The sequence below is a fragment of the Theropithecus gelada genome, unplaced genomic scaffold (assembly GCF_003255815.1).
Source record: "Theropithecus gelada isolate Dixy unplaced genomic scaffold, Tgel_1.0 HiC_scaffold_15875, whole genome shotgun sequence".
Taxonomy (NCBI): domain Eukaryota; kingdom Metazoa; phylum Chordata; class Mammalia; order Primates; family Cercopithecidae; genus Theropithecus; species Theropithecus gelada.
The window spans coordinates 494,756-518,120 of NW_020257631.1; the positions used below are offsets into that span (position 1 = coordinate 494,756).

A 23,365-nucleotide genomic window follows, 5' to 3' on the forward strand; every position below is an offset into this window, starting at 1 on the left:
AATTTTTGTATTTTTTGTAGAGATGGGGCTTTGCCTCTTAATCCTGTTACAATGGCAAGGAAGTGCCCAACATATGAACTTTTGGGGGACATACTCAAACTATAGCAAATATGTACCTCCTTCTGTTTCCATCCATTTGTAAACAGCATCTAAATTATAGAATTTGCATCTTTCCAAGTAGACTCTAACTTACTACTCAATAAATACTTCTAATTCTAAATGCAAATTATGATTACTATAATTTTTCACGTTGGGGTACTTTCTGAAAAGAGTAATGTTTATTAACTTTCTCTGAATTAAATGTAACCAGTAGTTTTTCGGCCCTTGGGTTGGTATTAATGATAATTATCTGTGGTGATGAAGAATTATTAATAGTTATGGCCCTGAGGAGCAAAATAATGTATTTCTAAAAGCTACTTGTTCCTATAGGTAATGAGTAAAGCAATCCAGTCCTTTTTCATCCAGCAAGCCACAAGTACTGGAATAATTCCCTGATACCAGGTATAGATGACTCTCCTCCCCACCCATGTCCTTGTCTCTTCTTGAACCCCACCTCCTTTTTTTTTTTTTTTTTTTTTTTTGAGATAGAGTCTTACTCTGTCACCCAGGCTGGAGTACAGTGGTATGATCTTGGCTTACTGTAACCTCTGCATCCTGGGTTCAAGTGATTCTTCTGCCTTGACCTCCCAAGTAGCTGGGACTACAGGCACCCAGTATCATACTAGGCTTTTTGTTTGTTTGTTTGTTTGTTTGTTTGTTTGTTTGTTTTTTGTATCTTTAGTAGAGACAGGGTTTCATTATATTGGCCAGGCTGGTCTTGAACTCCTGACCTCAGGTGATCAGCTCACCTTGGTCTCTCAAAGTCCTGGGATTACAGGCATGAGCCACCGTGCCCGGCCTGTTCTTGAGCCTTTTTAATGGCCAGCAAATCATCAGGGACAACCTACTTGAGGAACTCATTCACGTAATATGATTATGGGGTGGGGGAGACAGAATGCATGAAGTTAAGAAATACTTGTTTTTAGCACTTGAACACCTGCCTCCACCAGTTTCATTTTATGTGAAAAAAAAATAGAGAGGAGAAGTTGGAGTGAGTAAGCTTCTTTCACCCTCTAGCAGTGCAAATTCCTGACTGCAAGGAGCTCTGGGCAGAAGTCTTCCACTTTCAGAATTATGGCAGCCTAGAGTGCTCATGTATTCAATGAAGAATTTGAGAAAGTATGTGCTCAAATGCAGTGGTTCTGTACCTTGTCTGCATATTAGAATCACCTGGGTAGCCTTTCAAAACAGCTACCAATTAAGTAAGTATATTTGCCAGTGGGATCTAGGCATCAGTATTTTTTTAAAGCTTGCCAGGTACCTCCAATGTGCAGCCAAGGCTGAGAACCTCTGGCTTAATAATGAGTTTCTCATGTGGACATGCTAACAGTTCTCAAGCAGTGGCTCTCAGCCTTAGCTGAACATTGGAATCAACTGAGACTTTAAAAAGCTGTTGATGTGGGGGAAATGGGGAAATGTTGGTCAAAGAGTACTTTGAGTTATAAGATAACTTTCAGTTATAAGATGAACAAGTCCTGGGACCTAATGTATAGCATGGGTGGTGATGGATGTGTTAACTTGATTGTGGTAATCATTACACAGTGAACACATATACCAAATCATCATGTTGAACACCTGAATACATTAAATATTCGTCAATTAGATAGATAGATAGATAGATAGATAGATAGATAGATAGATAGATAGATGCTGATGCCTGGACTCACCCCTAGAGATCCTGATCTAGTTGGTCTCGGTTTAGGCTCAAGCAAGCATCGGCATTTTTCAAAGCCTTCCTCATTGCATCTGATGTACAGTCAGAGTAAAAACCAGTACCTGGACTGGGAATAAACATTTTGGCTCGTACCCAGCTCTGAGGGAAGGATGCTCAACACCTCCTGGACAAAAAGTGCCAGGAGCTGAAGCAAGAAATGTGAAAACAGTGCCAGAGGTAGAAGTCACCTGCTTCAAAAGGGGTTTAAGGTCAATCCTTGTGTATTAGTCAGGGTTTTCCAGAAGGACAGAACAAATAAGATATATATATATCCTATTATATCTAGTATAATATATTATATATGATATATAATGATTTATATATTATATCCTATATATAATATATTATATACTATATATCATGTATAATATATATATATCCTATTTATAGGGAGTTTATTAAGGAGTATTGACTCACACCAATTACAAGGCAAAGTCTCACAATAGGATGTGTGCAAGCTGAGGAAGAAAGAAGCCAGCAGTGGTTCAGTCCAAGTCCAAAAGCCTCAAAAGCAGGGAAGCCGACAGTGCAGCCTTCAGTCTGTGACTGAAGACCCGATAGCCACCAGCAAACCACTGATGTAAGTCCAAGAGTCCAAAGGCCGCAGAAGTTGGAGTCTGAAGTCCAATCCAGCATGGGAGAAAGATGAAAACCAGAAAACTCAGCAAGTCAGCTTATCCCACCTTCTTCTACCTGCTTTGTTCTAGTTGCACTGGCAAGCAATTGGAAGGTGCCCACCCACATTGAGAGTGGGTCTCCCTCTGTCAGTCCACTGACTCAAATGTTAATCTCCTCTGGCAACACCCTCACAGACACACCCAGAAACAATGCTTTACCGGCTATCTAGGCATCCTTCAATCCAAACAAGTTGACACCTAATATTAATCATCACACCTTGTGAATGATATGTGTGTGACACAGACTGAGAATAGGGGAAATCTGTCGCTAACCAAGAGAGATGTGGGGAACATAGATGATAGAACTGCATTTTAAATATTCCATAACTTTCGACATTTGGTGTGTTAGGCCATTCTTGCATTGCTGTAAAGAAATACCTGAGAGACTGTATTTTTTGTTGTTGTTTTATTTTTATTTTATTTTATTTTATTTTATTTTTGAGATGGAGTCTTGCTCTGTCACCCAGGCTGGAGTGCAGTGGAACCAGTCCCCGCTTACTGCAACCTCCACCTCCTGGGCTCAAGTGATTCTCTAGCCTCAGCCTCCCCAGTAGCTGGGATTACAGGTGCGCACCAACATACACTGCTAATTTTTGTATTTTTAGTGGACATAGGGCTTTACTATATTGGCCAGGCTGGTCTCGAACTCCTGGCCTCAGGTGATCCACCCTCCTCAGTCTCCCAAAGTGCTGGGATTACAGGTATGAGCCACCTCACCTGGCAAGAGAGGGTAATTTTTAAAGAAAAGAGGTGTGATTGGCTCACGGTTATTCAAGCTGTACAGGAAGTATGATGCTGGTGTCTGCTCAGCTTCTGGGGGTGGGCCTCAGGAAACCAACATTCATGGTGAAAGGCAAAGCAGGAGCAGGCACTTCACATGGTCAGAGCGGCAATAAGAGGCGGGGGGAAGGTGCCACACACTTTTAAACAGATCTCACGAGAAATCATTCACTATCACGCAAAGACAGTACCAAGAGGATGGTACTAAACCATTCATGAGAAAGCACCCTGTGACCCAGTCACCTCCCACAAGGCCCCATTCCAACACGGGATTACAACTGAACATGAGATTTGGGTGAGGACACAGATCCAAACCATATCATTTGGTCATCCTCTTTACATATTTAAGCAGAACTGGATCCAACAAGCTTTCCTGAAAAGGCCCCCAATCCAAAAGTGTACCCCCTGCTTCACCTCTCCCATCAGCCATAGTGGCTGACAAAACCCACTAAGTGAGAGCCTTTTGGTTAAGGTAGGCCAGTAAAGCAATTTCACATTCCCTGTCGGTTTTAGAGCTCTAAATCAACTTTAAGTCCCCTGTTGGTTTTAGAGATCAGCCTCATTTGCTTTATCAGATGCGCTTACAGAGCCTGAACTCTTGAAATTTGAGGAGTGAACATTTAAAAGGGATCTTCTTTTTATTATTATTATTATTATACTTTAAGTACTAGGGTACATGTGCACAACGTGCAGGTTTGTTACATATGTATACATGTGCCATGTTGGTGTGCTGCACCCATTAACTCATCATTTACATTAGGTATATCCTAATGCTATCCCTCCCCTCTCCCCCACCCCACGACAGGCCCCGGTGTGTGATGTTCCCCTTCCTGTGTCCAAGTGTTCAGTTGTTCAATTCCCACCTACGAGTGAGAACACGCGGTGTTTGGTTTTCTGTTCTTGCGATAGTTTGCTGAGAATGATGGTTTCCAGCTTCATCCATGTCCCTACAAAGGACATGAACTCATCCTAAAAGGGATCTTCTGTGGGCTCTGAAATTTCCGAATTGCCTGAGAAAAAAAGTTCAAAAAATGGAAGGCCTCAGGTGATGGAGAAATAACCATAACATGAGGAACAGGATCCCCCAAAAGATGACAAAGTTGAAGTCGCCAGAGGCCCAACATACTTCCCTCATAGTGAACTGAACAGTATAGTTTAAATTTGCATTGGGTGGAGAAATGGCTGTGTCCGCATTTCCTGATTCAGAATCAATTGAAGATGCTCATGTTCTAGTGCCTGAGGGTGGAATGCGGAGGGTGATTTGGAAATGTTCAGGCTTGGTAGAGCAGAGCTCTTCAATGACTGTCCTCTTGGACATTCTGTATTACATTTGAATTAGATCAGCCTGTGTCCTGTTCTAGTTTAAACCAAAATGTAATTATGAGCCATTATTTGTTTAAATTACTGTAAGCAAACACAATGGTTTATTTATTTTTAATTCAGAAATTGATTGTGAAACTTGTGGTTTGCTCAGGAGTGATTTTGAAACCTCTGTTTTCTGCTCTGGCTCTCGGCTTGCTGACCAAGTGGTCATTTATCGGGAGTGCTCTGCAACTGAAGGAAGTGGAAATTCTAGGCCCTCACGGTGCTACCTGTTGGGGCCAGCCTTACAGGTTAGCTGGAAGTGACGGTAACCCAGCTACCTCGACACCAGATCTCTCCCCTGCTCCCATCGGAGTGTCTGAGGCTTCCACCACTCAGTTTTCACCAGGCTGGGGTGGTATCAGCTTAAACTGCACCTGAAAATGTCAAACACACCTCATCTCACTCTATGGCAAGTCAGCACATGGATTTACCTAGCACTCAGCCAACTGGAGAGGCAATTTCAGAGGGAAGAGGACTCGGGATAGGTCTTTTAATTTGGAGCTTGGGTACCATTAGTGGTTAGAGAGGGTTCAGAGGACATTAAAGGAGATGTTCAATGGCTTACACTACGATCACCATTTACCAATCTGTTAAGACTGGCCCAGGGTGTGAGTATCAAAAAGAGAAAATAAAAATCTACCTGGAGCAAGTCCCCTGCCCCAATCTTACCATCGTTTATATATGATTAAGCTACAGGGAAGGTGGTGGTGTCATATTCTTTCTTTCAGTTTGACCTCATGAAAATGAAGAGCAAGTCGCAAATCATTTTAATCTGCAAGGGGTCATCTGGTTGTAAGGTATGGGGATTTGGCGTGAACACGTGGTTTTCCTGAGATGTGCATTTATTTTCGGGGGTGAAGAGTGTTCAGGTAAATCCATAATGTTTTCGTGTTTGAAAAGAAGGTCTCCACCTTTCTGTTCCATGAACCAGTCTCCACGGGCACCAGAGGCGACGCTCGCGTTACGGCCCGAGCGCTGGGCGTCTGGACCGCAGTTCCACCCGGCAGCAAAGCCGGAGGCCGGGCACCTCACGACCTCCTGGATCTGCGGCGCCTGCGTGGTAAGCCTGGGGAGGCGCCAGCTCCGGCAGGCATTGGGCACAGGGGAGTCCAGCCGCTCTGGCCGCGCAGGGCACCGGATGCCTCCCGGATCCCAGACTCCCGACACCCAGCAGAAGTGCCCTGGAGTGAGGCCTCATTCGTCCCAGCTGAGCGTTTCGTTGCCAACTCGTTGCGCGAGGTCTGAATGCACCGTGGAAACAACTTAGGGTGGATATGGGAAAAGAAGAAACATATTTCAGAAGCACTCACCAATATAAACTCTTAAAAATAAAGATCGTAATACAATAATTTAACTAGAGCTAACAGACTGAATGAGTATGGACATCAGAAAGGAGGTTTTCGGCTGGGGGATGTAGCTCAGTGGTAGAGCGCGCGCTTCGCATGTGTGAGGTCCCGGGTTCAATCCCCGGCATCTCCAAACCAGCCAGTGTTCGGTTTTTTTCCTCTTCCTCTTTTCATGTTGGTATTTTAGAATATTTACCCTGTTACCTGTAAAAACATTTTGCTCGCATCTAGGTGCCCAAAAACAGTATAAAAAGAGGATAGAAAAAAATCAGCGAAGCTCACGGAAACCTTTTGACTGCTCTAAGTAAAAGTGAAATAGAGAATTAGCTTTCATTAATATTTCTTTATTTGCATGAGTCCAGCGTTTAAAAGACGTTATTGAACTTTCAGGCACCTGTGATACCCACGGGAAAACACTATGGGTCAAAAGGAGCTTGCATTGGCCGGGAATCGAACCCGGGCCTCCCGCGTGGCAGGCGAGAATTCTACCACTGAACCACCAATGCTTATGGCACAAAAGTTTTTCTTTTGCTTACTAGAAGACATTTACACCCTGGTACTACTACCCTAGTAACAATCGTGTATTTCTGCATTCAAAACAGAAAACAATCAAACTTTTAATAACATAATTATCGTAAAACGCTAGAAAAACATTAACATTTACAAAAATTTTCATTATACTAACTCCTTTAGAACTTTATGAGATTCTTTCTTCTGAAACTCTGGTGAAGGAGGCAAATGAAGATTTTGTTATATATGCACAGGATTACACAATCACCTAGCCTATCTTCAGACACTTAGATAATTTATAACAACTCTCCCTCCAGCCTTCTGCCATTTTTTTCCTTTTATTATTTTACCTATTCAGGCAAATACATAATGGAGATTTGTTAGAAATTGGGAATAGAGGAACACTTTTACACTGTTGGTGGGATTGTAAACTAGTTCAACCATTATGGAAAACAGTTTAGCAATTCCTCAAAGATCTAGAACTAGATGTACCATATGACCCAGCCATCCCATTACTGGGTATATACCCAAAGGATTATAAATCATGCTGCTATAAAGACACACACACACGTAAGTTTATTGCAGCGCTATTCACAATAGCAAAGACTTGGAATCAACCCAAATGTCCATCAGTGACAGACTGGATTAAGAAAATGTGGCACATATACACCATGGAATACTATGCAGCCATAAAAAAAGATGAGTTTGTGTCCTTTGTAGGGACATGGATGCAGCTGGAAACCATCATTCTTAGCAAACTATCACAAGAACAGAAAACCAAACACCGCATGCTCTCACTCATAGGTGGGAATTGAACAATGAGATCACTTGGACTCCGGAAGGGGAACATCACACACCGGGGCCTATCATGGGGAGGGGGGAGGGGGGAGGGATTGCATTGGGAGTTATACCTGATGTAAATGATGAGTTGAAGGGTGCTGACGAGTTGATGGGTGCAGCACACCAACATGGCACAAGTATACATATGTAACAAACCTGCACGTTATGCACATGTACCCTAGAACTTAAAGTATAATAATAATAATAATATATTAAATATTCAAAAAAAATAAAAAAATAAAAAATAAAAGAAATTCCATAAAACCAAGGAACAGACTGAAAAGTAACCCCAGACTTTTGGCATTCCAACTGAGGGAACATGACAGTCAATATATGCCAACAGCAGTTCAAAGAGGGTGGATAACAGGAAGGTGATCCCCAGGATGATGCAAATCATGGTCAAGATGGGGAAATATTCATCTACCAATATGATCTTCAGACAAAATGAATCCACTTCTCAAAATTTACACAGGATACCGTTGTGTAAAAAGGTGTGGCAAGATAATATAAATTTAATTAAGATTATGCAATGCCGTGCAGCCCTTCCTCCCCATCCTTAAGCTAATTCAACTCGGACACATGCCATTTCTATGACATGCCATTCTTCCCCATTCCTGGCCATCCCCTCAATCAGTCCCTTTCCCACTTGTTTGCTCAGGACTGCTTCTTTCTCTTCCTGCTTAACCTTTTGTTTGCTGTATGTATCTCTCTTGCTTTTATATCTCCTGGACCTTTATTCTGCCTACAGACAACCTGTGCCAAGTCTTCATGTCTTTTTGGCTGCTTTTTGGCCTTTCCTGCCCTTCTCAGTTGACTTACTAATATTTTTCCTCTTCCCTTCCAACCACCACACCTGCTACATCCTCCCATTGACCTGGCATCCTCTGCATCGCTCCAGTAGAAATTCTTTCCCAGCCTCTGTTCTGTGAAACCACTATCAGTACCTCATCCCCAAGCCCTGGCATTATAATAAAGCAAAATAATTATATGCTCCTCACTCAAATGAACCAGTTTTGCACTCTTGATGGCCCACCAGGAAAGAGAAGTGGAAATTTCCTCCCACAAATTCATAACACAAAGCAAGGCAATTTCTATTTTTTGTTGCAGATTCTATTTTTGGTAGTAATACATGCACTATATTAATAAAAGAAAATGAACAGCACTCAAAAAAAAAAAAAAAAAAGAAATTGGGAATAGAGGCAAAGAAACAGGGAACAGAAATTGGAACACTGACCCAAATTTCTAGTTTGGAAATTGGTAAATTGTAACTATGTGATTTGCATAGAGAACTTGAAATATTGATGATTCTAGCCAAGTGACCTGAATTTTCTAAGCTGCCCCTTCCTTCATTTAAGACCTCTTTTAACTCTAGTAGTATGAATCTGATCCTTTACCCTTAGTTTCCAAGGAAAGTGAAATTGTGAATGACACAACAAAAGATATAGGAGGGGGAAAAATAAAGTGAAGGAAATGAATTTATGGAAATGATTCTAAATACAAGATAAAAGGCTGTGGATATAGGCAACATTGGCTTTTTATCTCTGGGAGGGAAATTCCTAACAATTTCCAGAATCTTTGGTCAAGAAGAATTTGGGGAAAAGTTATGAGAAAGTAACAGCTAACACATAGCAGTAACTGTGTGCCAGGCTTTGTAAGTACACTACACATGGACTTCAACCCCGTGAGGTAGGAAGCTGAGGCTCGTAGAGGCATGACTGGAACATACAGTGTTATGGTCAGTGTTGGAGTGGTTAGCACTGCCAATTCAGCCTACAACAGAATAGCTCACTGTGTACTGAAACGCAAATGCTGCATGTAGTTTAGGATATTATATATTAAGAATAATAGAATGGTGTTAGAGAAAGATCATAAAAGGCTACTGAAATAAAGTTATGACTTCTCCATTAAGATTTATCTTTAAGGACTTCTTAGTGTGTGGGTAAAGAGCAAAATCTGAAGACGAATACAGAATTATAAAGACATAAAAGATATGAAGGGATTAGGGAATTAGAGAATCAGACTATAATCCTAAATAACCTGTGGAAGAACAAGGTCAACTCATTTTACTTTTTCTAACTTTAGTTTATTCTTTAAAATAAAAGAAATGGGGGAGAAATGGGGTTTTACAATCCCATTCTGAAGTGATGTACCTTTCCAGAGGTGCTTCAGGGCCATTGGCTGGTGAGGCCTCACTTTCATGGCAGAGATTACAGGTGTGCACCACCATGCACAGCTAATTTTTTAATTTATTTTATTTTTTTGGAGAGAGGAGAGAGGTGTTTCACTATGTTAGCCAGGCTGGCCTCGAACTCTTGAGCTCATTCAATCCTCCCTGCTCAGTCTCCCAAAGTGTTGGGATTACAGGGGTGAGCCACTGTGCCTGGCCCCCAAGATTCTTAAAGATTGTTTTTAATTTTGAATCCTAACTTCAAAAATCTAAAGAATCATAGATTATTTAGTTCAGAGCTTCTCCAAGTTTTTATTTTGAACGTGTAACCTAACAAACAAAGGCAAATAAATAGGGAGTTTAAAAATGAGCTGGTGGAACTGAGGGAGCACGGCAATAAAAATGAGGCTTCACCAGCCAGTCAGTGGTGAAGCTCAAGTGGGAGGCCTGAGGTCAAAGCTGCAGAGAGCCAAGATGGTGCCACTGCACTCCAGCCTGGGCGACAAAGTGAGCCCCTGTCTCAAAAAAAAAAAAAAAAATCTCAGAACACAAGAAAAAAAAGTCTCATGTAAAACATTACTAGTGGCCTACCCAAAGGCCTCTTTATTTATTTATTTATTTATTTTTTCACTAAAAGTCCATTCTAGTTTACCTGGCCCAAGGGACAAATGGTGGTACACTAAGCCAGTTATCTCATTTTTCTTTCCAAATTGATCTGAGGTGTGCTTTTCACTGAATCCCTGCCAATGAGGGCAAGAATAGTCAGCTAGGAGTTTCTGGGAAAGATGATATGGAAGATCTCTCTTACCCTTTCTCCTTGTATGAGGGTGTAATGCTTGGAGCTGCCCAACCATCCTATGACTTGAAGGGAGACAGAGTGTGATCCCACAGGAAAATAGAAAAAGGCTCTGCACCATCCTGAAATTTTTTTCATGCAGACTTTTGGTTAGGTAAATTAAAGACCTCTATCGTTTAAGTATGTTTGAGTTGAGCATTTTGTTACATGTAGCCAAAAGCATTCAAGGGATGTGTGTGTGTGTGTGTGTGTGTGTGTGTGTGTGTATGTGCGCGCCTGCACGCGTGTGCATCCAGCACTCCACCCAACTCCTTCTGGTACAAGAAACCTTCTGTTCTATAGATAATCAATACTTTGAGATTTGGGTTAGGCTAACTTGCCTCTTTTTCTGTATTTCTCTGTCACAATAGCAGGTGTGTATTTTCCCTTGGCACTGTACTTTTTTAGAGATGGGTATGTGACTAAATCTGGGACGTTGAAAAGTCCTTGCCGAAACTCTCATGCAGAAGTTTTCAGTAAACTCTGTCTTTTTGCTGGGTTGTTCAAACAGGTCGAGTGTATAGTTTGGGTTGTCCAGAAGAAAGAGACAAACATATTCCTAATATGATATTGTGCCACTAGAAGCAGCCATGCCTGACTAGAAAAAATTCTGGATTTTGTGTTTATATGAGTCAGTAAATTGTCCCTAAACAACACGTGGTGGGCCAAGTGTAGTAACTCACACCAGTAATCCTAGCACTTTGAGAGGCAGAGACAGAAGGATCAGCTGAGGCCAGGAATTTGACACACCAGCCTGGGCAACATAGTGAGACCTTGTCTCTACAAAAAATAAAAATAAAAGAAATAAATTACCCAGGTGTGGTGGTACACACCTGTAGTTCCAGCTACTTGGGAGACTAAGGTTGGAGAGTTGCTTGAGCCTGGGAGTTTGAGGCTGGCTGCAGTGAGCTATAACTGTGCTACTGCACTTCAGCCTGTGCAACAGAGCAAGACCTTGTCTGTAAAAAAATTACAACAACAACAACATTAGCCTTTAAAGTTAGTTTAAGCAGTATTTTGCTAGAATCTTAACACAAATTGAGAAACTCTTTTACCCCAAACATGGTAAACTTAGAGAACTCATTACCCAGGATGTGATATAGACTAATAATATTAAAGTTTAAGAAAAGTTTAGGCCAAGCATGGTGTCTCATGCCTGTAATCCCAGCACTTTGGGAGGCCAAGGTGAGTGGATCACCTGGGGTCAGAAGTTCAAGACCACACTGACCAATGTGTGAAACCCCATCTCTATTAAAAATATCAAAAAAAAGAAAAAAAAGCTGGGCATGGTGGTGCGGCTGTAATCCCAGCTACTTAAGCAGCTGAGGCAGGAAAATCCCTTGAACCCAGGAGGCAGAGGTTGCAGTGAGCCAAGATTGTGCCATTGCACTCCAGCCTAGGGAACAGAGTGAGACTCCATCTCCAAAAAAAAAAGAAAAATTTAGAGAAATTCGTCAATGATAACACTATCGAGACAACAAAAACCATGAGAAAATTTTTAGGACACATTCCCAGCTTGTTGGAATAAGGTAAATTCTATTGCAAAGAAGGATTGGAGCATTTGAAGGAATATTCAGGCAACAGTGTGACAGACAAGTAGAAAGAAGAGAAACTAAAAATAGAGAAGTCTGTTCAGGAGGTGATTAGAATAGGAGTAGAGAGATGATGAGGTCCATGAACCATGCTAGCGGAGGCTCTAGCATGAGGTTCATGGCAAGACAGAAGGAGGAAGAAAAATTAATCTAGGAATCTACCTTACATGATTGATAGACTTGCGGTGTAGTGTAGAAAAGTAAGGAAGAGAAAATACTGGAAGGAAAACGGTGGGGTAAAGTACTCATTTTTGGAAATTCTGACTTTGAAGTAAGAAAGAAGAGGTGTCTGCTAAGTGGTTAGATCAACCCCTGGAGCAATCAAGGCTACAGAAGTGGATTTGGAAGTTAATCACCTGAGAAGTGAAATGCAAAAATGTGGAAATGGAGAATATCACACAGAGAAAAGAGTGATGAGGACACAGCCTTAGGGAATGACAGGAATTGAGGAGCCACAGTTGGAGAAGCAGGGCAGTGGCATCTGTGGAGGCAGGCAGAGCCCCACTTCTTTTGCTAATTCTGAATAATACAACACGACAAACGCATGTGTCAGAGTGTTTCATAGATATACTGTACAGTAATCCTGTTTCACGTCGGGAATGCTGTAGTAGGCAGTGATTTTATTATCTGTGTGGTCAAGCTTGAAGAGATCGGGTGGCCAACAGTGCCTTCTGGGTGGCACACGCTAACACTTCCCTTGGTCTGCTCTGTTCCCATGCTCGGATAAGAGGCTCCCAATGAAGCTAGTAGAGAGAAAGAAAGCACTTGAGTGCTGTGAAGTGTTACACAATCTTCTCTTTTAGGCAACCCTGGCCATTGTGACACCCAGTGTGACAGGCAGGGGCTTGTAAGTTGCATCATAGCACCTTGGAGCACTTGCTCAAGGTACCAAGTTCCTAGCTGGTGTTAGCTCATCATAGAAAAGTGGCCAGGCTTATGTCATCTGAAGAAAGTAAACAGTTCAGCGACAGAAATAGTTCATATAATAAAAAGTCACCAAAGCAAGCAATGCCTTTCTTTTTTTTTTTTTTTTTCCACCTGTGAGTGATTGTATTGATTTAATACACACAGCTTATTTCTGTCCCAGGTTACAAACTAGCCCTAGGGAAATGGTGGAGCCAGTCATTTGGATTGCCCTTTACTGGCTGGGAATTAAATCATTACTTATTCCATTTTAGAATCACAAGTAGTACCCTAAGGCCTACTTTCCTAAGGATTAAAATCAAGGCATGGAAATGAAGAATCCAGGTGTAATTCTCAGATGCATGCAGATGTTGAGAATGCAGCAATTTTTCCTGGAAAGCTGTCACTGCAAAATCATCCTGCTCACGATATGCTCATTCCTAGTCCTCAAGCATGTCCAATTAGTCAACAAGTCTGATTTCTCCTTTTAAGATGGCATTGACTCTTGTTCTCCCTCCTCATGCCAATGTCTCCTACACAGTGCAGACAATTACCAGCTCACTCCCTGGGCTACCCTGGAAACCTCAGATTTCCTCTGCCATCCTGCATGCTGCTACCAATTGCATTTTTTCCTTTCCCTCCCCTACTTCTTCTCTCTCTCTCTCTCTCCTTTTCTTTCTTTCTTCCTTAATTTTGGAAAATTCAGTCATTTCTTTATTCCAAAATTGAATTAGCTTTAAATCCATACAGAGCCCTCATGGTGGAGGAAATGTGAGTGGGAACTCTTCACCTTTCTCTTGGCTCTCATTCTGGGTGAAGCATTTATTCAGATACTTCAGAGCTGCGCCTCTTGGTGGAAATAGCTTTCACTTCCCTTCCTAAAGTTCTCTCTTCTTCTTCTTCCCAAGTTATTTGGATCTTTTAAAATACACGTTTTTTCATAAGAAACCCACATGTATGGCACAAAATTCAAAAGGTATGAGAGAGTATTCATTGAAAAGTATGCCTGGCCTGGCACAGTGGCTTAGCCTGTAATCCCAGCACTTTGGGAGGCCAAGACGAGCAGATCACTTGAGGTCACGAGTTTGAGACCAGCCTGGCCAATATGGTGAAACCCCGTCTCTACTCAAAAATACAAAAATTAGCTGGGCATGGTGGCTCGTGCCTGTAATCCCAGCTACTTGGAAGTCTGAGGCAGGAGAATCTCTTGAACCCGGGAGGCGGAAGTTGCAGTGAGATCATACCGCTGCACTCCAGCCTGGGCAACAGATCCTGGGTTTCCTTTCCTAGAGGCAACCATTGTTATCAGTGTCCTGTGTTTCCCTTCACAAATATTTCTAGGTGGATATAAACATTGCAACTTTTATTTAAATTTTTTTTAATCTTTTTTTTTGAGAGTCATGCAGTTTATTTTTAAGCACAAATGGTACATACTATACATGCCATTATGCTCATATCCTTTCTTATCCCCCCAGAAATATACATCTTGGAAAATTATCCTTCTCAGAACACACAGAACTAACTTTATCTTTTTAGTGGCTCTGTGTTCATTTTTTAAATTGTCTTTTATGGACTAGGAATTAAGACATTATTTTTTCTATCTCACAATAACAAGCAGTGCCCCAAGGCCAAGTTGCCTAAGGATTAGAATCAAAGCATGGAAATAAAGAACCCAGCTGTAACTGTAAGATGCATGAAGACAGTGAGCAAGTCCATGGCATGGAGGTACCATAATTACCTGAGCCAGTTCTTTAGCAGAGGACATTTAGACTGTTTCTAATCTTTTGCTAGTAGGAACAATGCTACAGTGGATGCCTTGAACGAATGCCATTTTGTTCACATGAGAACATCTACAGGATAAATTCCTGGGAGAAAAATTGCTAAGTCAAAAGGTGAGTATAGTTTAAATTTTGATCCATATTGCAAAATTACTCTCCAAAAATGTCTATTTTTCTTAATCATTGCATTTATTATATTACTCTTTTGCTCCCAAACGTTAGTGGATTCTTGCACTTATTTAATCTTCTGCTGTCTCCATGTTGTAATTTTTTTTATTTTTTTGAGACAGGGTCTTGCTCTGTCACCCAGGTTAGAGTGTAGTGGCACAATCACGGCTCACTGTTGTCTTGAGGTCCCCAGGACCAGATGATCCTCCCACCTCAGCCTCCTGAGGAGCTGAGACTACATGCGCCACCACACTGGCGAATTTTTGTATTTTTTGTAGACATGGGGTTTTGCTATGTTGCCCAGACCGGTCTCGAACTCCTGGGCTCCCTTAATCTGCCCACATTGGCCTCCCAAACTGCTAGTATTACAGGCGTTAGATACCGAGCCTGGCCAAAGATAGTGTTCTAGATTACCAAGATTCTTCTCAGCATTAATAGTCTGTGAACTTTTTATATTGTTTTGAAATATGAAAAGTTTGCAGTTTAGGAGAAAATAAACAACTTTGAATAAGCTGAAAACATGTAGTGCTAAAAGAGGTCTTGAAAGCATCGCCTGGGAACTGGTTAGAAATGCCGACTACAGGATGGGTGCAGTGGCTCTGGCCTATGATCCCAGCACTTTGGGAGGCCGAGCTGGGTGCATGGCTTGAGCCCAGGAGTTTGAGACCAGTCTGGGCAACACAGGGAGACCACCCCCTGCCCACCATCTCTACAAAAGATAAAAAAACTAGCCAGGCATGGTGGCATTCACCTCTGTAGTCCCAGCTACAGAGAAGCTGAAGTGGGAGGAACTCTTGAGCCCGAAAGGTTGAGGCTGCAGTAAGCTGTGATTGCCCCACTGCACCTGGTCAAAAAAACAAAAACAAAAACAAACAAACAAACAAAAACACAAGAAAGGCAAATGCAGCCAGTTCCTGAAGGATCTTGGCTGATGGGTGAAATTTGGGTGGGGCCACGTAGGCTATTGTGTTATGAGTTAAATTGTGTTGCCCAAAAATTCGTATGTTGAAGTCCTAACCCCTCGAAATGTGACCTTATTTGGAAATAAGGTCTTTGCAGGTGATCAAGTAAAGATGAGGTCATTAGGGTGGACCCTAATCCAATAGGACTGGTGTTCTTATAAAAGGGAAAATCTGGACAGAGAAACACACACACCATCTGAAGATGAAGGCCGTGGTTCAGGTGATGCTTCTATAAACTAAGAAACAAACCACCAGAAGCCAGAAAGAGATATGCAGCAGATTTTCCCTCTCTTCCCACAGAAAAATCAGTTCTGCCAGAACCTTGATCTTGGATCTGTGGCGTCCAAAACTGAGACGATAAATTTCTAAGCCACACAATTGATGATACTTGTTAGGGCAGCTCTAGCAAGCTAATGCATTAGGTTATCAAGAAGTAACTCAGCAGTTAGGATACTATAGTCTTACATTTTTGACTTGCCAGATACCAGTATATTTGTACGTTAATACCATTAACTTCATTCTTAATATTAGTTCTTGACAATTTAAGCAACGCAAAGCAAAATACAATAATAGTAGAGAGTCTGCTGAGTGTGGTGGCTGACATCACAGTCTGAGTTCTCTGGGAAGCCTAGGTGGGAGGACCTTTCAGGGCCAGCCGTTCAAGAGCACCCTGGCCAACATAGGCAGACCCCCAACTCCACAAAAAATAAACATTAGCCAGACATGGTGGTGCATGCCTGTAGTCCTAGTTACTCACGAGGCTGAGGTGGGAGGATCACTTGAGCCTGGGAGTTTGAGGTTGCAGTGAGCTATGATTGCACCACTGTACTCCAAACTGAATGACAGAGGGAGATTCCATCTTTAAAAAACAAAAACAAAAAATCTAGAAAGTCAAGGAACAATTCAGCATAGTGAGGAGAGAGGACCTATATTCCATAAATATACTATTCTCCAAAGTTAACATCCTGGACCGGGTGTGGTGGTTCATGCCTGTAATCCTAACATTTTGGGAAGTTGAGGCAGGAGGATCCCTTGAGGCCAGGAGTTTGACACCAGCCTGGGTCAACACAGTGAGACACCAGCTCGTTAAAAAATTAGCCAGGCGTGTTGAGGCAGAGGATCCCTTGAACCCAACAATTTGAGGCTACAGTGAGCTATGATTGTGTCACTGCACCCCAGCCTGGGCAACAGAGCAATATCCCATCTCAAAATGAAGAAAAAAGGAAGGCTTATAGATGATAAAAGTAATTGAAAGCCACTTTTTAAAAATTAGCTTTTTGCTTTTATTTTTTTTTCTTCTATTTCAGACAGGCAGTGTGTGACACCGTAACAAAGTTTAGGGGCAGCACATCTCACACATGTGGCTGAATACTCAGTCATCATGCTTATAAACTACAGAAGGGTCTGAATGAGTTTCTAGAGTAATTCCTAGTCTAAAGGTTTACAGTTCTATTTTCATGACTATTTTAGGAGCTAGAAGCATTAAATGTAATTAATGGTTGTGAAGAGCTGCAGACACAGGCATAACAAAGCAAGGAGGACACAAAACCTCAGAGAGGCAATAACGTACCTTTATTTTCACATTCAGTCCTATAAATATCATTGCAAAATCTGTATATTTGTTTTGGCACATAATATATTTACTAGTAATCTTAGCTTTGTGAATTTTCTGATTTGCTCTTTTTAAAAAAGATTACCGTATTTTTTCTAGAGACGGGGTCTTGCTGTGTTGCCTAGGTTGATCTTGAACTCCTAGGCTCAAGCAATCCTCCCATCTCACCTAAATAAGGTACCTTGATAGGAGCTTCCAGGTTTAACTTTGGTTGAACCATTAACACATTTATCTTTATTTTTTAGTTTTACTCATGTATGGCAAAGTACTGCTGCATTACACAGTCATATACTATTTCACTCTGTTTTGCTCCTTCGGGTTAATGACCACCTTATCTAGATTTTATGCTTAAAAGGTAAATACTGCCATTAGTTACTTGGAGTCCTCTTCACTTTTCCCCTTTCATCAATTATATATATATATAGAGAGAGATAGATAATATATATATTGTGTGTATATATAGTGTGTATATATATAGTATGTATGTATATATAGTTTGTGTGTGTATATATATATACATATAGTGTGTATATATATACACACACAACATTTACCACAAAAGGATATTACACTGGTAAAAGGAACATCTCATTTGGTCAATTAGCAGAATGTCGTTATAACATAGACAAATTACTTCCACTTTAACGTGATTTTTTTCCCCACTTCTGAGACAAATTGCATGTTGTGGGAGAAAAATAATAGGGTTGGTGAACATAAATAATACTACATATAGTGTTTATAAGAAACTAGATGTTGTCTAACTTGAACAGCAAAATAATTACCATAAACTAGAACACTTCTAGCTAACAGAAGAAAAAACAAGGGGGTAAGTGCTTATTTAAAATCCTTCAAAAAGTAAGTAGAGGGCTGGAGTTCTGACTCCAGAGCTTATATTCTTGACAGCTTGTCTAGGATCCATAACAAATTGTCTGTGTACTTCATTTGCATAACTTTCCAGTCACATAAGTTCTCTTTCTCTCTCTCTCTCTCTTTTTTTTTTTTTTTTTACATTTTTTTGAGATGAAGTTTCACTCTTGTCACCCAGGCTGGAGTGCAATGGTGCGATCTTGGTTTACTGCAACCTCCACCTCCCGGATTCAAGCAATTCTCCTGCCTCAGCCTCCCGAGTAGCTGGGATTACAGGCCCTGCCACCCTGCCCAGCTAATTTTTTATTTTTAGTAGAGATCGGGTTTTATGATGTTGTCCAGGCTTGTCTTGAACTCCTGACCTCATGTGATCCACCCGCCTCGGCCTCCCAGAGTGCTGGGATTACAGGCATGAGCCACCTTGCCTGGCCATAAATTCTGTATATTAAACAAAGCAGCAATGAAAATTTCTAGCAGTTTTTCCGTTAGCGGCAAGTAGCTGAAAGACTTTGAACTAATAAGATGTTTTCTGCTATGACCTTAAGGGTCATTAAACCTAAAGTTATTCTTCAGAAGGGTAAGGAATGCCAAAAAATAATGGTCATTATCTGAATTTAAGATCCTGTATTACAGAAGCAATACAAATTATAAAATTAGCATTTAAAATGTTTGAATCATTTATAAGAATTCTTCCTACATAATCTTTCATGGAAAATGAAAAATGCCTAGTCAGGAAAACCAACCTCACTCAGATACGAAGTCGCTTCTTTGTGTCAGTTTACCATCCGGAGCAAAAGTGCTTGGCCACATCATTTGAGAGCACTGGAAACCACGCAAAGCTTCTCTTAGTAGTATTGAGTCACAAAGATGTAGGATTTATTAGTCAGCCTTTAAAAATATCTGCAGACAATTGTATGAAAAACTTGCCACATTGTATAATCCTTAGGAGTATAGGATTTGTCCAGGAGTGGTGGCTCACGCCTGTAATCCCAGCACTTTGGGAGACCAAGGCGGGTGGATCATTTGAGGTCAGGAGTTCAAGACTAGCCTGGCCAACATGGTGAAACCCCGTCTCTAGTTAAAATACAAAAAAAATTAGCCGGGCATGGTGGTGCATGCCTGTAGTCCCAGTTACTCGGGAGGTTGAGGCAGGAGAATTGCTTGAACCCGGAGGTGGAGGTTGCAGTGAGCCGAGATTGTGCCACTGCACTCCAGCCTGGGTGACAGAGCGAGACTTGTCTGAAAAAAAAAGAAAAAAGAAAAAAAGAAATACAGGATTTGGTCAGACTGCCAAGGTTTCAATTCCATCTCCATCTTTTACCAGTTCTGTAATTTTGATGGGGGCATTTAGCCCCTCTGTCTCAGTTTTCTTCTTGGTAAAAAGGGCGTGCAATTGTATGTATCTCATAGGGTTGCTGTGAGAATTGAATGGGCTAATGCACATAAAATTCTTCTACAATGTCTGGCACATAATAAGATTAGCTCAATAAATATTAACTATAATGGAACAAATGAGAACCAATATTGTAAAACCTGCTTCTAACCAGTATAAAGATGAGCAACATTTGGCTTTGGATTATCCTAAAGAAAAAACAGTAAGCAGAAAATCATACCTTTTAAAAATATGACACCAGGAGTAATGAGTGGCTCATGCTTGTAATCTCAGCACTCTGAGAGGCTGAGACAGGTGGATTGATTAAACTCAGGAGTTTAGGAGACCAGCCTGGGTAACATAGTGAAACCCCATCTCTACAAAAAATACAAAAATTAGTCTGCCATGATGGTGTGTGCCTGCAGTCCCAGCTACTTGGGAGGCTGAGACAGGAGGATCACATTAGCCCTGGAGGTTGAGGCTGCAGTGAGCTGTAATCATGCCACTACACTCCAGCCTGGTTGACAGAGCAAGACACTGTCTGAGGGTGAGTGGGGTGGGGGGAAAAGATGAGCAACGTGTTAAGAGGACAAGTAATTATAAAACTGAGAGAAGAAACTGCATGGAGCCAAAATATATTTTCCCTGAGCTTGAAAAAATGGCAACTCTTTATTTCATCAATATTCCATAACCTTTGCTTAGGCTTTTTGGAGCTATCTTGGTAGGGTGATATTGAAAGTAGTAATCAGCCAGGCGCGGTGGCTCATGCCTGCAATTCCAGCACTTTGGGAGGCCGAGGCGGGTGGATCACCTGAGGTCAGGAGTTTGAGACCAGACTGGCAAACATGGCGAAACCCCATCTTTACTAAAACACAAAAAAATTAGCCATGTGTGGTGGTTCATTCCTGTAGTCCCAGCAACTTGGGTGGTTCATTCCTGCTGACGCAGGAGAATCACTTGAACCCAGGGGGCAGAGGTTGCAGTGAGCCGAGATCATGCCACTGGACTCCAGCCTGGGTGTGACAGAGTGAGACTCCACCTCAAAAATAAATAAATAAATAAATAAAAATAAGGCTGGGCCTGGTGGCTCACACCTGTAATCCCAGCACTTCGGGAGGCAGAGGTGGGTGGATCACCTGAGGTCGAGAGTCCAAGACCAGCCTGGACAACAAGGTGAGACCCTGTCTCTACTAAAAATACAAAATTAGCTGGGCATGGTGGTGCATGTCTGTAATCCCAGCTACTTGGGAGGCTGAGGCAGGAGAATCGCTTGAACCCAGGAGGTGGAGGTTGTAGTGAGCCAAGATCATGCCATTGCACTCCAGCCTGGGCAACAAGAGCCAAACTCTGTCTCAAATAAATAAATAAATTCCTGAATCTTTTTCCATGGGAATGTGGAAAATACAGATAAAGTGATTTATATGCTCAGTATAATTAATGAATAAGCAGAAGTATTCAATTGAATTTAGTTTGCTTCAAAAATTCAGTCACTTCTGCTTAAATAACTTTAAGGTTAAATTAAGAAGAGTTGATGCAAATGCACATATCACTTGGGGACAAAGTTTGATTTTCCTTATTATTAAAGAATAGGGTCTTGATGTTATTCTCTCTCCTGCATTTAAAAATTGGAACAAATAAAGAACAAATGTCATCAATGTATTCTTATTTCAATATTCTAAGAGAAATTAGAATATTGCTTTCAGAATTGATGTTTTGAAGCACAGTATTGTTGTTGAACATAAATAACGTATAGGTGACTATCAACCTGTTTCTCCATTCTTTAAACTGTACATAAATTGCAAGTTAAACCCAACAGTTCTGTGATAATTGTTGTGAAGCACAAGGAGAGAGAATCAATGTGAGGTCAAACATTCACATTAAAATTTAAAGAATAGGTCTATTATCTGAAAGGATTCATAATGCTTCTTATAGATATATCTAAATGTGTTTTGGTACTAAGAAGTATTTGAATCCTGAGTAGCTTAGATATTTACATGCTTTATGGAAAAGATGTGAACCAAATGATCTAAGTTATTTTCTAGCTCTGTAACTCTGTGACGCTTCAATGGCTTTTGCAGCATATTATTAATATTAGTGAATGTTATTTAAAAAGAAACTTTTTACATTCAAAGTGGATGAGTTCTAAATATATTTTCAAATGTTATTGGGACTAGCATTACTTTAACAGAAACTTGCTTTTTAAATGATTATTATATCATTCCCATTTACATTTTTCAAATGGAGATGTCGTCAGTTATTCCATAAATAACAATAACAGCTCTAAAAGGGATAAATAGACCTTTAAAATATATTGTTAAATAAGGATATAAAATGTCTTAGAATATCTAACTCGATTCAGAAATTATATGATGAGTTAATGGGCTCCTATTTCCTCTTTCAGACAATATGAATGACAACATGTGTTTTGTTTGTTTGTTTGTTTGTTTCCAGAGGTTATTGGGGTTACATAAGGTTTTTAGCGGTGATTTCTGAGATTCTGGTGCATCCATCACCCGAGCAGTATACACTGCACCATATTTGTAGTCTTTTATCCCTCACTCCCTCCCACCCTTTCCCCACAAAGCCCCAAAGTCCATTGTATCATTTCTTTTTTTTTTTTTTTGAGACAGAGTCTGGCTCTGTCATCCAGGCTGGAGTGCAGTGGTGCAATCTCGGCTCACGCCAGTTCTCCTGCCTCAGCCTCCCTAGTCGCTGGGATTAAAGGCGCCCGCCACCACACCCGGCTATTTTTTTGTATTTTTAGTAGAGACAGGGTTTCACCATGTTGGCCAGGATGGTCTCCATCTCTTGACCTCGTGATTCACCCACCTCACCTCCCAAAGTGCTGGATTACAGGCGTGAGCCACCACACCCAGCCATTGTATCATTCTTATGCCTTTGTGTCCTCATAGCTTAGCTTTCACATATCAGTGAGAACATAACAATGTTTGGTTTTCCATTCCTGAGTTACTTCACTTTGAATAATAGCCTCCAGGGCCAGGCACCTTGGCTCATGCCTATAATCCCAGCTCTTTGGGAGGCCGAGGAAGGTGGATTACCTGAGGTCGGGAGTTTGAGACCAGCCTGACCAACGTGGAGAAACCCTGTCTCTACTAAAAATACAAAATTAGCCGGGTGTGGTGGTGCATGCCTGTAATCCCAGCTACTCAGGAGCCTGAGGCAGGAGAATCGCTTGAACTCAGGAGGTGGAGGTTGTGGTGAGCCAAGATTGTGCCATTGCACTCCAGCCTGGGCAACAATAGCGAAACTCTGTCTCCAAAAATAAATAAATAAAATAAAATAAAATAAAATAAAGCCTCCAATCTCATCCAGGTCCCTGCAAATGCAGTTAATTCATTCATTTTTATCTTGAGTAGTATTCTATCATACATATACCACAGTTCTTTATCCACTTGTTGGTTGACAGGCATTTAGGTTCCACGATTTTGCAATTGCAGACAACATATGTTTTTATTAAACTGTGGAAGAATAGAAGAAGAAGGGAAGTCTAATCCAAACTCTTTACTTTTCATTAACCATTTAGGTCATTTTTAAATATTTCTTTTCTTTTTTTGAAACCACATCTCACCTTGCCACTCAGGGTGGAGTGCAGTGGTGTGATCACAGATCTTCATAACCTTGCCTTCTAGGGCTCCAGGCATCCCCTTGCGTCAGCCTCCCGAGAAGCTAAGACTACAGGCATGAGCCATCATGCCCAGCTAGTTTTTTTTTTTTTTTTTTTTTTTTTTGTGGAGACAGGGTTTCACTATGTTGCCCA

General features: G+C 41.2%; 1 protein-coding gene and 3 non-coding genes across 4 annotated transcripts in view; 2 read left to right on the top strand and 2 right to left on the bottom strand.

Annotated features, from left to right (window-relative positions):
• The window catches only part of LOC112617063 (glycerol-3-phosphate dehydrogenase, mitochondrial), a 247,956-nt gene that overhangs the window by 54,559 nt on the left and 170,032 nt on the right, over positions 1-23,365 (top strand). The gene's annotated exons all lie outside the window — the stretch shown is intronic.
• On the top strand, positions 6,043-6,114 carry TRNAA-CGC. The gene has a single exon. It is a non-coding gene; the product is annotated as a tRNA-Ala (tRNA).
• On the bottom strand, positions 6,417-6,487 carry TRNAG-GCC. Its single transcript has one exon. It is a non-coding gene; the product is annotated as a tRNA-Gly (tRNA).
• LOC112617070 lies at positions 17,038-17,140 on the bottom strand. Its single transcript, XR_003117842.1, has one exon. It is a non-coding gene; the product is annotated as a small nucleolar RNA U13 (small nucleolar RNA).